Below are 13,584 nucleotides of genomic sequence, written 5' to 3' on the forward strand. Positions count from 1 at the left end.
AGAAGTAGAAGAAGAACAAGGAGGAGGAGGAGAAAGAGAAGGAGAAGGACAGGAAGAGGAAGAGGAGGAGGAGGAGGAGGAGGAGGAGAAGAACAAGGCGGAGGAGAAAAAGAAGGAGAAGGACAGGAAGAGGAGGAGGAGGAGGAAGAGGAAAATCACAAATGCTGATGAAGACATGGAGAAATCAGAGCCCTTGTGCATTGCTGGTGAGAATGGAAAATGCTGTGGCTGTGAATGGCTTGGCCATCTCTTAAGAAGTTAAACATAAAACTAGCAAATGATCCAGCAATTCCGCTCCAAGGTGTGTGCCCAAAAGAACTGAAAGCAGGTATTAAGGTGGATACTTGGACGGGAGTGTTTATAGCAGCACTAGTCACTGTAGCCTAAAGGTGGAAACAACCAAAATTTGTCAAGAGAGGAGTGGATAAACACGTCAAAGTTGTGTGGCTGGCTATTAAAAAGGAAAGAAGTTCTGATCTGCGCTAGAATGTGGGTGAACCTCAAAAACATGCTAAGTGGTCCAAACTATTTGCAAAAGGCCCTATTGTGTGTGACTCCCTTTACAGGAGATGTCCAAGTGAAGCAAATCCATAGAGACAAAAGCAGTGGCTGAGGAGTGGAGAGAAAGTGAAGGACCTGCTCGAGTGGCTGGGGGATTCTGCTACGGAATGGTTGCAGCATTGTGGAGCCAGCTAGAGGTGATGGCAGTACAATGCCGACAATGTACTAAAAGCCCCTGAATTGTGCATTTAAAGGTGTCCAACTTTTGATGCGAATTTTACCTCCAAATGTATATATTGAAAGCAAAGGAGACTGACCTTGGCAGGAGTTGAGGAAAGACAAGTGGATAACACATTGAGAGTGAGGGTTGAGACTCCTCGAGGACTTCACAAATGTTGCGTTAAAGACCTCAGACTTTATCATTAGCCAAGGAGATCCCTTGGCTTTTCCTTAGGGACTTGGTGGCCCAGAGCAAAGGGTGATGCACTTTTCCCATAAAGGGACAGGTAATAAGTAGTTGAGCTTTTCGGGCCACAGCATCTGGGTTGTAGCTCCCAGCCCCACCCTTGAGGCATGAAGACAGCCATAGACAACCTGTGAGCAGGTGGCACTGGCATTGCCTGCTGTTTAATTTGAGGATAAAGTAGGGCATTTTAGGGTGCCACAGTGCCAGGCATGGTTTTGCATGCCTGTGATGCCGGTGCTGGGGAGACTGAGGCAGGAGAATTGCCATGAGTTTGAGGCCATCCTGGGCTACATAGTGAGTTCAAGGCTAGCGTGAACTACACAGTGAGATCTTGTCTCCAAAAAAAGGTTTAAGATGCTGTAGCTTCCAATGCATATCCCAGAAGCCATTTATCCTCCTGAACTTCTGCAGAGGTACCTGAATCCCCATGCTGGGTTCTCCCTTTGGGCTAGGTGGGGCTTGGTACCCATTATTACACCTTATAATTTGATGTCCTCTTTACTTTTTCTATTCCCACCCACCCTTGTTCTTCTTTTGCCCAATTTCCTTCCTTCAGTCTAAACTGAAATTATTCTAGTTAACCCAGGAGAAATAAGGGGCAGCATTTCAATCTATCACCCCGGGGTTGCCTGTGCCCCTGAAGATAGTGCATATTACAGCAAGTGGGACAGAAAGGGCTAGCCGGTCTTTTTTGTTCCCTCTCTGTGTTCTGTGGGCCTGAATGGGCACTTTTCTTTGTCCTTTCCTTCCTGGGGTGTATTTACTTCTGCCAAAGTTGATCTGCTTTGTTAAGAAGATAGTCATTAACGGATTGGCTAGGTAGAAGCTACACTACAGTACTACTACTCACATACACCATGGTGCCTGCACGAGAGAGCGTGGTCACGGTTTAGCTCTTTAGTAGGCTAACCCACTGAAGAGTTTTAGTTGGATGATCTGTGAGGAGATGGGGAAGAGCTGGGTCACTGGTGTGTGACCCGGAAGTGTTTTTTCTGATCTCTGGCTCTTCCCTCTCTCTGTGCTTCCTGGCTGCCATGGTTTGAGCAGATTTCCTCTGTCACACTCTTCCATCATGCCATTTCTGCCATGGAGACAGCCAACCATGGACTGAACCTGTTGAAACCATAAACCAAAAATAAACCTCTTCTCCTTTAATTTGCAAATGTCAGGTGTGTTGTCCCAGTGACAGGAAGATGACTAGTGCAGGGCATATACTGGCTAGGGAGAAAAATCCAGGTGTTTCACAGGTGAATTCTTTCTTGAATCTCACCCTTACTCTGTCACTCCGGGCCCTCCTTGTCTGAGTCTTCCAGACAGTGAGGTTGGGTGGAAACTCTCCTTATCCATCTTCATATCTCCAGGATCATTCGCAAGGCCTGGCTCTTAACCATTGCTCAACAAGACACGTTGAGTGAGCAGAAGAAGAAACTTAAACTCTGTCTGCCTTTGTCTGCTTCCAGCTCTCAAATCCCAGCCAAGATGAATTCTTCTGACCCGCAAAATTCCCCTAGGCTAGACTTTATCTGCATTTACTGCAAAATCCTCCCCAAAGGAGGGATTCAGAAGGGTTCCAAGGCCAAATGAGTGTAACAAGGACTGTGTATTCCTTCCATATTCAGTCACCATGCATCTTGGCATTTAAAGTATCTGAGATACCTCACGTTTAGAGACCTGTGTATTTCCATGTAACCCCAAGTTTCCCAAATTCGATTGACCATGGACACTTTGTTTCTCAGGGCACCTCCCACAACTAAAGTCATCTAGGATTTGAGAGTTTACGATGTATACTTTGTGTCCTTAGTCATAAACTAAAATAGCTCTATGCCCAGTGCTTCATAGAATTATATCAGCTGGAAGCCTCTGAGTGTATAGTTAGGTCGTCTCTTAAGAATAAATGGTCAAGATACCTAGAAGGGGAGGAGTGGGTCAAATGGAATTTCTAGTCTTAGTTTTTTGAGGAATCTCCCTGCTAATTTCCATATACTTTCACCAACAAGGTAGGAGGATTTCTTTTCCCCCACAGCTTCTCCTGCGTTTGTTATTATTTGATTTTTTTTTGTGATTGTTATTCTTTCTAGAAGAAGATGGAATCTCAGTGTTGTCTTCATTTGCATTTCTCTAGTGGCCAGAGATGTTGAACATTTTTTCTTGTATTACTTGGCCATTTTTACTCTTTCTTCTGAGAAATGTGTTCGTTTTAAGATTGCCCACTTTTTGACTGGGTCTTTTATTTTGGGGGGGTTCTAATTTTTTTTAGTTCTTTATATATGCTAAATATTAGTCCTCTAGAGGCAAAGGCATCGTTTTACAGTGACACATGCACGCCCGTGTTTATAGCAGCACAATTCATGACAGCTAAATCTTGGAAACAGCCTGTAAGTCCATCAGTAGATGAAAGAATAAAGAAAGTGTGGTATCTCTACACCACGGGGTACTACTCTGCCATATAGAAGGATAAATGTGAGGCATCTGCAGGAAAATGAACTCCCTTGAGACCATAATGTTAAGTGAAGTAAACCAGACACACAAGCTTAAATATTTCATGGTTACTCTCATATGAGAGATCCAACGTACAAATAAAGACAAAATAAGAGGTAGATAATAGGCAATGGGAGATCTTTTGCAAAAGGGAAAGGGACCAGGAGATGTGAGGGACGTGAAAAGAGAACTAAGATGTTAAGATGTGTCAACTCCCACAAGGGATGCAGTCATTATGTGCTGCCAACATTTACATAAAAATAAAAATTTAAAAAAGGAAGATGGTCAAGCTATAAAAACGCACATTAGTGATGCTGACATGCATAGACATGCATGTAGTCAAATGACCCAGATGTATAGGTGAACGTGTCCTCACGTGTCCTCACAGTGCAACATCTATCCGTAGGTAAATTCACACATAAGCTCATACATTCATTCATTCACTCACTCATTCACACTGATCTGGGCACACAGTCCCTAAACCTTAGCTTCTCCATCTGGACATAAAGAGACAAACTGATAGAACTGTGGACCCCAGTGCGTACGGGAGAAGCGGGTCAGCCCTCTGAGTCCTCATTTCAGAGACCGTGAGCCTCTTCGGTTTTCTTTCTGCTCACACCTAGACTGTTTGGTGAAACAACTTTCCTGCAGGCGGGGGCTGCCTGAGAGATGCTCATTTTGTCGAAACAGTGTGTTCGGAACACACTTTGTACGCATTGAAAACTAAGTACAGTCTTACTATCTAGTAAGCATACATATTCTTTCCTCTGACGGTCCAACCTCATTTCTAGCTGATCTTTCATTCACAGCTTTAAAGTCCCTCTCACCCCGGAACCACTGCTTTTAAGTCAAAGCGGAAATGCAGAGTGGCCAAAGAGCTCCAGGCTTCTCTGTGTGCCCCCCCCCCCCCACGGGGTCTGTCCTGGGACCAAAGCATAAGCCGGACCAGGTGAATGCTGACAAAGCCCAGTGAGCAGGTACACGTCTCCTCTTCTTGTTGGGAACGGGAGCCAAGGGAGGGCAGAAGTCAGGGAAGCAGCATGGTCTCCGTGCAGTGCGGAGATGCCTTCTCCAGAGATGCCGACCTTGTGAGGAGGACTTCGCTCCTTTTGGAATGCCAGGCACACCTGTGACCTATTTGGGACCTCGCAGGGATGGCTGCCGGTGCCTGACAGGCCTGGGGTCTCCCCGTCATCTGCACGCCCATTTGGACAGCCCTGCCTGGGAGAGGCAGGAGGCGCAGCTGGAGGGGGTGGAGGAAGGACAGACAGAGCCTGGGCGGGTAGGAAGGCGGAGGCACAGATGTTTGCAGCAGCGGATGGCAGCCTCCAGCAGAGCCCTCCAGCCCAGCGAGGGAGAGGAGGGGCGGCTGGCCAGACTCCTCTCCAGCTCTCGGGCCTCCCGCACCAGCGGGGCCTGCCTGGAGCACAAGGAGTCTTCCCCTCCCCATGTAGATCCGAGGCCCAGCCCCTGGCACCTTGGCGAGCTCCTCATCCTCCATGTGGGCTGCAAATGTGGGGGGTGGCCCAGGGCATCTGCTTGCTCCTGCTGGAGCCCTTTGGAAGCCAAGCAAAGGACCCTTCCAATCAGCCCTGGAAAGGAAGCCCCAGGGCGGGCCATAGCAGAAATCCTATTCCCTATTCCCAGTGAAGGTGCAATTTCCTGGCCGCCACAAGAGTGGGGATGGAGGGGTGAGAGAGGCGTGAGGAGTGGGAGGCAACCAGGAGGTGACATAGGTCAGAAGGCACCAATCAATCTCCCCACCCCCTCTCTGTCTTGGTGAGCTCCACTGTACCTCGGAATCCGGCTTCACCCAGCTCCTCAGGAAGCTGCGCTGGCGTCAGGGCTGGCCCTGGAGATGCCCGGCCGGGCTCCGTGGCCTCTGCGAGTCCAGCCCACAGAGGGGCTCTGTTGTTCCAGCTGGAGGAAACAGGCCTCCCACCTCATCCTGGGAACACCGGCTCTTCTCTTGGCTGGAGGCGGAAGAGGCCAGTGAGAAACCACAGGGCCCTGCAGCCGCGGGAGCAGAACCCAGACTCACCACCCTGGGGTCTTCCCCAGCCTAGCACAGAGCCTGGGAGACAGATGGAGAAAACGTAGCGGGGAGGAGGGGAGGGCCCAACATCGGGGCGACAGCAGTCATGACAGCAGCCAGCCCTGTCTCAGCACTCAGCGCGGGTCAGTGAATGCGTCCAGCCTCCGCCGACCTGTGTGGAGCCACTTCTGTTGCTTGTGGTCACACACCACGACTCTCTGCCAGGCTCACTTGTCTACACTGCTGCTACTACCACTGCCAAGGGACCGGGATTAGACCCCAGGCAACCTGGATCTGAACGCACTTCCATCCACAGTGTTACAACTCAAAATAACAGCCATCTTTCCCTGCCAGAGTGATGACGGATAATAGGTTTGATATGGTCAAGTGCCTGGTGAGCTCATCACAGGGCGCCCACACCTCATCAGTTACGGAGCCCCAAGGGTTAAGACTGGGGTGGAGCAGGGAGCGCTTTCATCTGCTCCGTGCTTACGTTGCTTGGGCTCCTTGGGTTTGTAACTCATTTAGGAGAAAGGGGGCCGTGGCAGGGTGACGGCTTAGCATGTGCAAGGCCCTGCTTCCATCCCTGTCCCCATCCTCAAAACAGACGGGGGAGCATGTCGGGGGAAGAGAACCAAAGCTGGAGCGAATGAAGGCTCTCAGACAGCTGCCCTTGACGGTGACCTCTGGGTTGCAGGAACTGCCAGCTTTGTCTTGGGGAAGCCTGTTCCTTTATTCAGCGCACATGCATTTTCTGGGGGCTCCGGGTCCTCGGCTCTGTGCCGAGCTGTGCGCTCTTTCCAAGCAAACCCGGGGCGTGTCCCGACAGTGTTGCTCCTCTTCTGTCCCCCAGCTGGCTGTCTGTGGTAAGAAGGTCGCGGCTGCAGGGAGGAGCCAGCTCTGCCCGCAGCTCCGATCTGTGACGGGCTGTTCCCAGGAGCAGCTGCTACAACAACATTTACTTTGTACAGTGGCCAAGAGAGAAAGAGGGAACAAAAAAAGGAAGAGAGAGAGAGAGAGAGAGAGAGAGAGAGGGAGGGAGAGGGAGGACAGGAACCTACTCTATTCCAAAATGTTTCTGACAAAATCTGGCACTCCTGGTTCTAATCAAAATACTGAACTTTGGAACAAATTAACATTCCACAGCCCTCACTGGGAAGGAGAAGTCAGCCGAGACGACTTCAGTTCACAACCACAACAAAAATAGCTTCTCCCGGGAAGACACATTCTGCTAACAAGGTCACTTTTGTTTTCCTTCCCCTGCCATCTGGCTGAGCGGCACCAGGGGCTGGCACTGGTACAGGCTCCTTGTGCAGAGAGGAGCCGGGAGCCGGGTGGTGCCGCCGAAGGCTTCTCAGCCTCCTGGCAAAGGGTGTCGGTGCGGAGTTACCTTCAGACAGTCCCAGAACGCGGGCAGATGGAGCCCCGGTCTCACCCAGCCCGGCTCAGCTCCCAGCTCTCGGCAGCAGGAGGTGTGACACCAGCAGACAGCAACAAGCAGGTGGGAAGCTGAGGAGAACGCAGAAGAAAGGGAAAGAAGCTATCTTTGCCTTGAGAAACATTCCAGAACGCAGCACACAGCTGGCTCGGGAGAGCTGGGAGCCTGAATTCCAGAAGAACAAAGAAGCATTTTGTCCTCCTCCTCTTCCTTTTTCCTTCTACTTCCAAGGTTCAGCCTCTTTCTGTTACTTGTCCTGTGGCCTCGGGGACATCCTGTACCCTGTCTCTGCCTCTGTTGTCCCCATCTGTAGAATGGGAATCACTTGTATGGGTCTTGGGCAGGGACTTGGAGGGTGCGGAGAGCACAGGCCTGGGTTCTGCAGAGCGACTGGGCTGGAATGCTGAGCTTGGTGCTCACGGAGAGGGACTTCGGCAGCCTCTCCCTTGGTTTCAGTGGGCTACCTGGAGGTTTCTGCTTGGCAGATGTCAATCTGGTCCATGTTGGTTACAAAGATGCTGCTTCTTCTGTACCAGTGATTTTCTGTCCTGTAAAGTAGGATGAAAACCCACAAATGTGCACACAAAATGTCACATGCAATTTTAACGCTGTGACCTTCTGGCAGGACTCTAGAGGTCCCAGAATATCTGTTGGGAGCCAGGGTAGAGGACAAAAGTTTTTATAACCCAGAGGAGGAAGCCTCAAAATGACCAGCACCTCCTTACTCTTGAGGGAAAAAAGTTCATTAGAACATCTTCTTCCGGATTTATTACTCCCAAAAAAGACAGATAGGGAGGCGTTGATTTCAGGGTGAGCTGAATCCGGTTGACAAGGATTTGGAACAAGGTGGTAAAGGGGTCCCGGGATTCTGTAATTGGGGTGAAGGAGGGAGCTGGAGGGTCTCAGAGTCGCAAGTGTCCCTGACTCAGAACTGAGCTACGGCAGCTGGCCTAGGATTTGAAAGGTCTGGCAAAGCCTCTCGCTGCTGTCCTTGGGGCTTGCCATCCCCGTGTCACCCCAGGAAGCCGTGGCCTTGTCCCCTAGCAGAGTACATCTCAAGCAGGCCACTGGTCACCGGTGGCCCAGGGCCCATTCATCCACTCACTTTTCTGCTACTGTGGAGGCCTCTCAGATCTCAGACTCACACTGTGTACCTGGCAGCTGTTAAAGTTTGAATGTGTCCCCCAAGGAGCCTGTGTTGGAAACTTGGTTTCCAGGGCAACAGGGTTGGGGGTGGGGCCTAATGAGAGGGGTTTAGGTTATTTGGACTCCACCCTCATGCATGGGTTTATGCTGAATATGAGAGGACTCGAAGCTGTCAGTTCTGTCTCCTGCTCCCTTACTCCCTTTCCCCTTCCCAGTCCAGCCATGGGTTGATCCAGCAGAGTGGGAAGAGCTCCAGGCTCTTCCCTCCAGGGCACTCCGTGCAGCAGGGAGCCGGGCACCTCACACACAGTCACTCACAGAATGGGGTTGGTGAGTTTAGGGCAGGAATTGATCTGGGTAGAGAGATACAGGCCACCAAAACACTGAAACAGGTAAGAATGCTGTTGGCCCCAGAATTTTCTATCTCAAACACACATATTAATAGCTGACCTCGCAGCACTTTCCAGATGCTGAGGCAACGAGAATTGTCTAAATCAAGGGATGACTACTAGAGGAGCTGGTGGAGGGGGGACTGGTGGCCAAAGCCTATGCCATGTCCCTCTGGACCCTGCCAGCTGGGAAAGCACTTGGCATATCCAGAAGAGGGGATAGGAGACTGTGGACCGCAGAGAACAGGTGGCACCAGGAAAGAAGGGAGGTTTTGGAGGTTGGATGTGGAGGACAGAATTTCTAAGTGGGATTTATAGGTCACCTGTATGGTAGCATGGCAGGCAAACATTGCCAGTGCAGATGCTGGGCCACTTCAGCCCACTGGATGAGCATCTCTGGGCAGGAGCAAGTGCCCTGTTGTTTTTTTTTTTTCTCTCTCTTTTGTGGTACGAGGCATGGAACCAGGGCCTCACACATGCACGGTTCCCCCCCGGCCCTGTGAACCATGACAGAAGCTTGCTGTGGTGTCAGGGATTGTGTGAGTCAATCTGATCACTCACACCAGCTGCAGGGGGCCCTCAGGGGCTCCTGGGGTGGACATGGGCAGGGAGGAGCCCAGTGTCCAACTCTTCCAGTCGGAGGCTCTGTTAAATGGCTCCTGATTCCAGCTGGTGCTTATCCCCCTCCACCTCCCTCTTTCAGGTAAGTGATGCATTTTTTCCCCATCTCTCTGCATTTTGAAAGAGAGGCCGACAGAGAGAAACACTGTGAATCACAATCAGAGTTTCCTGCCGCAGAGCACACAAGATGAGAATTGATCTCAAACCTCTTACCGCCATCATTTACTGAGAGCGGGAGAGACACGTGCATAAGTCAGCAGAGGGAAACTCAGAATCCTGATTGCCAGCTGCATGTCAACAAAGCGTCTGAATGATATGGACTGCTGCGCTAGAGAGAAGCAAGCCGCAACCCAGCCCAGCCTCTTCTGGCTCTAAAATAACAAGGAGATCCTTGCCTGTGCTTTCATTATTTCCACCAACTTTATTAAGGTGTGATTCGCATGCAATGAACTGCACCCACCTTAAATGTATGGTCCCATGCTTTGACAAATGTATTCATCCAGGTACATTGTCTCAGTCAGGTATAGAACATTTCTACCTCCTTCCAAAATTCTTCTAGCCCTTTGAAGCCGAGCTTCCTTTCACATTTGTCCTCTGGCAACCACTGATGTGCTGTCTGTCACTCCAGTTTTGCATATTTTATAATTTTTCATAATAAAATCATATAGGATGTATTCCGGGTTTGGCTTTTTTTCCTGGACGTTGAGATTCAATTGCATTGTCACATAAATCAATTGTTTATTCTCTTTTATGATTGAGTAGTGTTGTGTAGTTTGTTCATCCATTCACCTGTGGATGGACATTGGGTTGTTTTGAGGTTTTTGGATGTTACGACTAAATTTGTTGTACATATTTGTGTAAAAGTCTTTGTGTGGACATATTCTTTCATTCCTTTTGGGCAAATATCTAAGAGTAGTTAGGCTTCAGGGTAGGTATATATTTCTTTTATAAGAAATGGCAAGATCTTTCTCCCAAGTGGAGGTACCATTTATTTTTACATCCCTACCAACAAGGTACAGGCATTCTAGTTGCTTTACATCCCATGGGATTCTTAGTCTTTTTAATGTGAGCCATTCTAATGATGTGTGGTGGTATTTCACCATGGTTACTTGCATTTCTTTGGTGGCTGCTATACTTTGGATCTAGAATGTCCGTTGAAGCCCCATGTCTTGCAGATTTGGTTCCCAGCCCATGATGCTATCAGGAGGTGTTGGAACCTTTAAGAGGTGGGGCCTGGTGGGAGGTCTTAGAAGTGTGCCCTCACATGAGACTGTGGGACCCTGGTCTCTGTTTTCCTTCCTGGCCACCCTGAGATGAGCAACCTCCTCCACTACATGCTCCCACAAAGATGCACTGCCTCACTAGAGACCCAAAAGGAGTGGGGCCAACTGGCCATGCAGTGAAGCCTCCAAATCTCTGAGCCAAAATAAACCTTTCCTCTTTTTAAGCTTATTATCTCAGGTATTTTGCTGCAGTAACAGGAATCTAGCATAATAACTACTTTTGAGTTAACTCAAAATACTTTTTAGTTAACTCATAGCTGTCTTTTCATGTGCTTATTGAACATTCATATATCTTGTTTTAGAATGTCTTTTTATATCTATTCATTAAGAATTAGATTGTCTTATGATTTAGCTGTAAGGGTTCTTTTTAGATTCTAAGTTGTTTGTTAGATAATGTATTTTCTCTGAGTCTGTGGTGTGAATTTTCATTTTATTAAGTATGTACTTCATGAAGGCAAGGTTTTAACTGTGGTAAAGTTTCATCCATCGATTTTTTTTCTTTTATAGTCAGTAGTTTAAAAACCTTACCATAAAAATCTTTGCCTACACTGAGATCAGAAATTTCCTCCTGTTTTCTTCTAGTAGTTTTATAGTTTTAGCTTTCATGTTTAAGTCTATAATCTGCTTTCAGTTATTTTTTGTGTATGGTGTGCTATAAGTTTTGATTTTTTTCCACATAGATATTAGATGTCCCATCACCTTTTGTTGTAAAACTTTTCTTTCTTCACTGAATTTTTTTGATTACTTGGCCAAAAATAATCAGCCAGTTATGTTCCATTGATCATCTTTTCAACCAGTTGTTTTTCGTTCTTTTTTTGTCTGTATTTTTAACAAATGCTATGTTGCCAGGTAAGTTTTCTCACTGCATTCTTCATTAAAAACTGCTTGTCTAATTTAGGTGTTTGTATTTCCACATAAATCTAAGAATCAGTTTGTCAATATTTACAAAAAAACCCCTGCTGTAATTTTGGCTGGGGTCATGTTGAATCTATCAATCTATTTGGGCAGAATCAATATCTTAGCAACCTAATTCTTTTCATCCATGAGCATGGTATACAATGTATTTTAGTCTTTAAAATTTTCTTTCATCCCTGTATTGTACAGTTTTCATTGTACAGGTTCTGTATACCCTTTGTTACATTTCTTTGATCTGGGGGTTATTAGAAGTCAAATTATATTTTTATTTCTATTTGCACTTTTTTTGTTTGTTCATCCTCCTTTTTCTTCTTCTTTTTCAGTGATTCTTCCTGGTTATAATCTGAATAATGGCAAATATGCCTTCTTGACGCTACCCATATCCAAGGCTTGAATAGCTCCCAGTTGTTGGTGTAGTTTTGGTCTGGGACTAATGTTACTCTACAACTTGCCTCTTACTCTAGAATTTACAGCTATTCTTGGCAAAATTCTTGGATCATCAAACCCTCTCCCTTCTATCCCTGTCTGCCTTTTTTCAGAGCTCCCACAATCACACCTCCTGCGTGAATCCAGGAAGAGACTTCACAGGTTCCCTGACATCTTTTCCTCACTGATTCTCCCTTTCCTACCACCTCCTTGATGACGGTTATACAGTTGTTTGTTCCAGGTGAAGAAAGTTTGTTATTTAATTCTTCTATGCCTATATTAGTCTCTTAGGCCGCCCTAACAAATGACCATAAACTAAGTGGCTTAAAACAGCAGAATTGTTTGTCTTTTTTTTACAGATCTAGAATGAAGTGTGATCTAGAGTCCAAAAGTGTGAAATCAAGATGCTGTCAGGGCCCTGTTCCTTCCGAGACCTTCTGAACCCTTCCTGGCCTCCTCCTAGTTCCTGGTGGGTTCTGGCAGTCCTTAGCATTTTTGGCTTACAGCTGCAGAACTACAATTTTTCCCTTCATCTTCACTTGGAATTCTCCCTGTGTGTATGTGTGTTTCTTCTTTTTTTTGGTACCGAGAATTGAACTCACAGCCTGGAGCTTGCAAGACAGGTGCTGTGCCGCTGAGTTATATCCCCGGCCCTCTTTCCCTATTCTTATAGACGCATCGGTCGTATTGGATTAAAGACCCACAGACTCCACTATGGCCTCATCTTGGTAACTGCATCTGTACGACCCTATTTCCAAATAAGGTCACAATCTCAGGTACTGTGGATTAAGACTTCAGCGTCTTTCTGCAGGGTCAGCAAGGGACACACAATTCAATCCACAAACAAAGGAAGCCTTGGTTTGTCCTTTGCCTTCATTTCTTTCTTCATTTTGTTCTCTTAAAGAGTCACTGGAGGGCCCAGTTCAAAGTTCCCCTTCTTGGTTATTTTTCCTGAATACCCCAGGAGAAATGAGTCACCTCTTTGCCCATCTTCATAGCCTTTTTGCATGTCTCTTAAAGAATTTATCACGTTGTGTGCAACCGGAGGGCAGAAGCCACCTTATTCATTGGGGAATAGAGCTCGGAGTCCCAGAATCCCATTTAGATCTGCTCCTTGGAGTTGATGTTCCCTCTGGGAGAGGTATTCCTGTCACGTGTTCCAAAAAAATGGCTAGTCTGTAGATAAATGAAAACAATGTGGGTGCTTTGGGACTCCGTATTATTTGGTTTTCTATTTTAAGCATTTTATCATTAAGAACCCCTTTGCACAAACATTTAGGGTTGTATCTAAATGTCTTCCTATGTGAAATTCCCGTTTTTGATTGGCCTTACTAGTTCAACATGTAAAAATAGTGTTTTAACGTAAACGCAGTATAACTTGTTTTCCCAGCCTTAGCACTATTGATAGTCTAGGCTAGAGTCTTCCTTAGCAGGAGGCTGTCCTGTGCTTTATAGGATGTTGAGTAGCATCCCCACCTTTATCTAACAGATTCCTCTTGCATCACTTAATTCACTTGCAACAACCAAAAAATGTCAATGCCTCCTGGTGGTGGTGGTGGTGGGGTGTGTGTGACAAAATTGCCCTTAGTTGACAAGGACAAGAATATCCATGTAAGGGTTAGAGATCTTAACTTTACAGTTGTAAAAATCATCCAAATGTCTTTGTCAAGTTACTTTCCATGGAATACTTCCCTGTGTTGCAAGGCTGCTCTACTTCGAGACCACTGGCACCGTGAGCAGATGGCGGGACTTGGCTGTCCCCTGCTCCTGCCTCTGTGCACCTGGGGCCTGTGGGTGGCCTCATTTGTATGGAGGAGAAAGTTAATGTCCCCATTTTTTACAAAGACTTGGGCAGTTGAGGGACCAAACCAATGCTGTGACACGTG

At 47.2% G+C, this 13,584-nt stretch overlaps 1 long non-coding RNA gene across 1 annotated transcript in view; it reads right to left on the bottom strand.

Moving 5' to 3' along the window:
• The window catches only part of LOC102025086, a 9,924-nt gene extending 2,644 nt beyond the window's left edge, over positions 1-7,280 (bottom strand). The window contains exons 1-2 of the long non-coding RNA XR_262859.2: positions 6,871-7,280; positions 5,241-5,418 (exon numbers count right to left, since the gene is read on the bottom strand). This is a non-coding gene — a long non-coding RNA (uncharacterized LOC102025086). The remainder of the gene's footprint in view (positions 1-5,240; positions 5,419-6,870) is intronic.
• Between the last annotated feature and the right edge of the window lie 6,304 nt (positions 7,281-13,584).

This window comes from Chinchilla lanigera, unplaced genomic scaffold, assembly GCF_000276665.1.
Source record: "Chinchilla lanigera isolate Chin_1 unplaced genomic scaffold, ChiLan1.0 scaffold00054, whole genome shotgun sequence".
NCBI classification, from domain to species: Eukaryota; Metazoa; Chordata; class Mammalia; order Rodentia; family Chinchillidae; genus Chinchilla; species Chinchilla lanigera.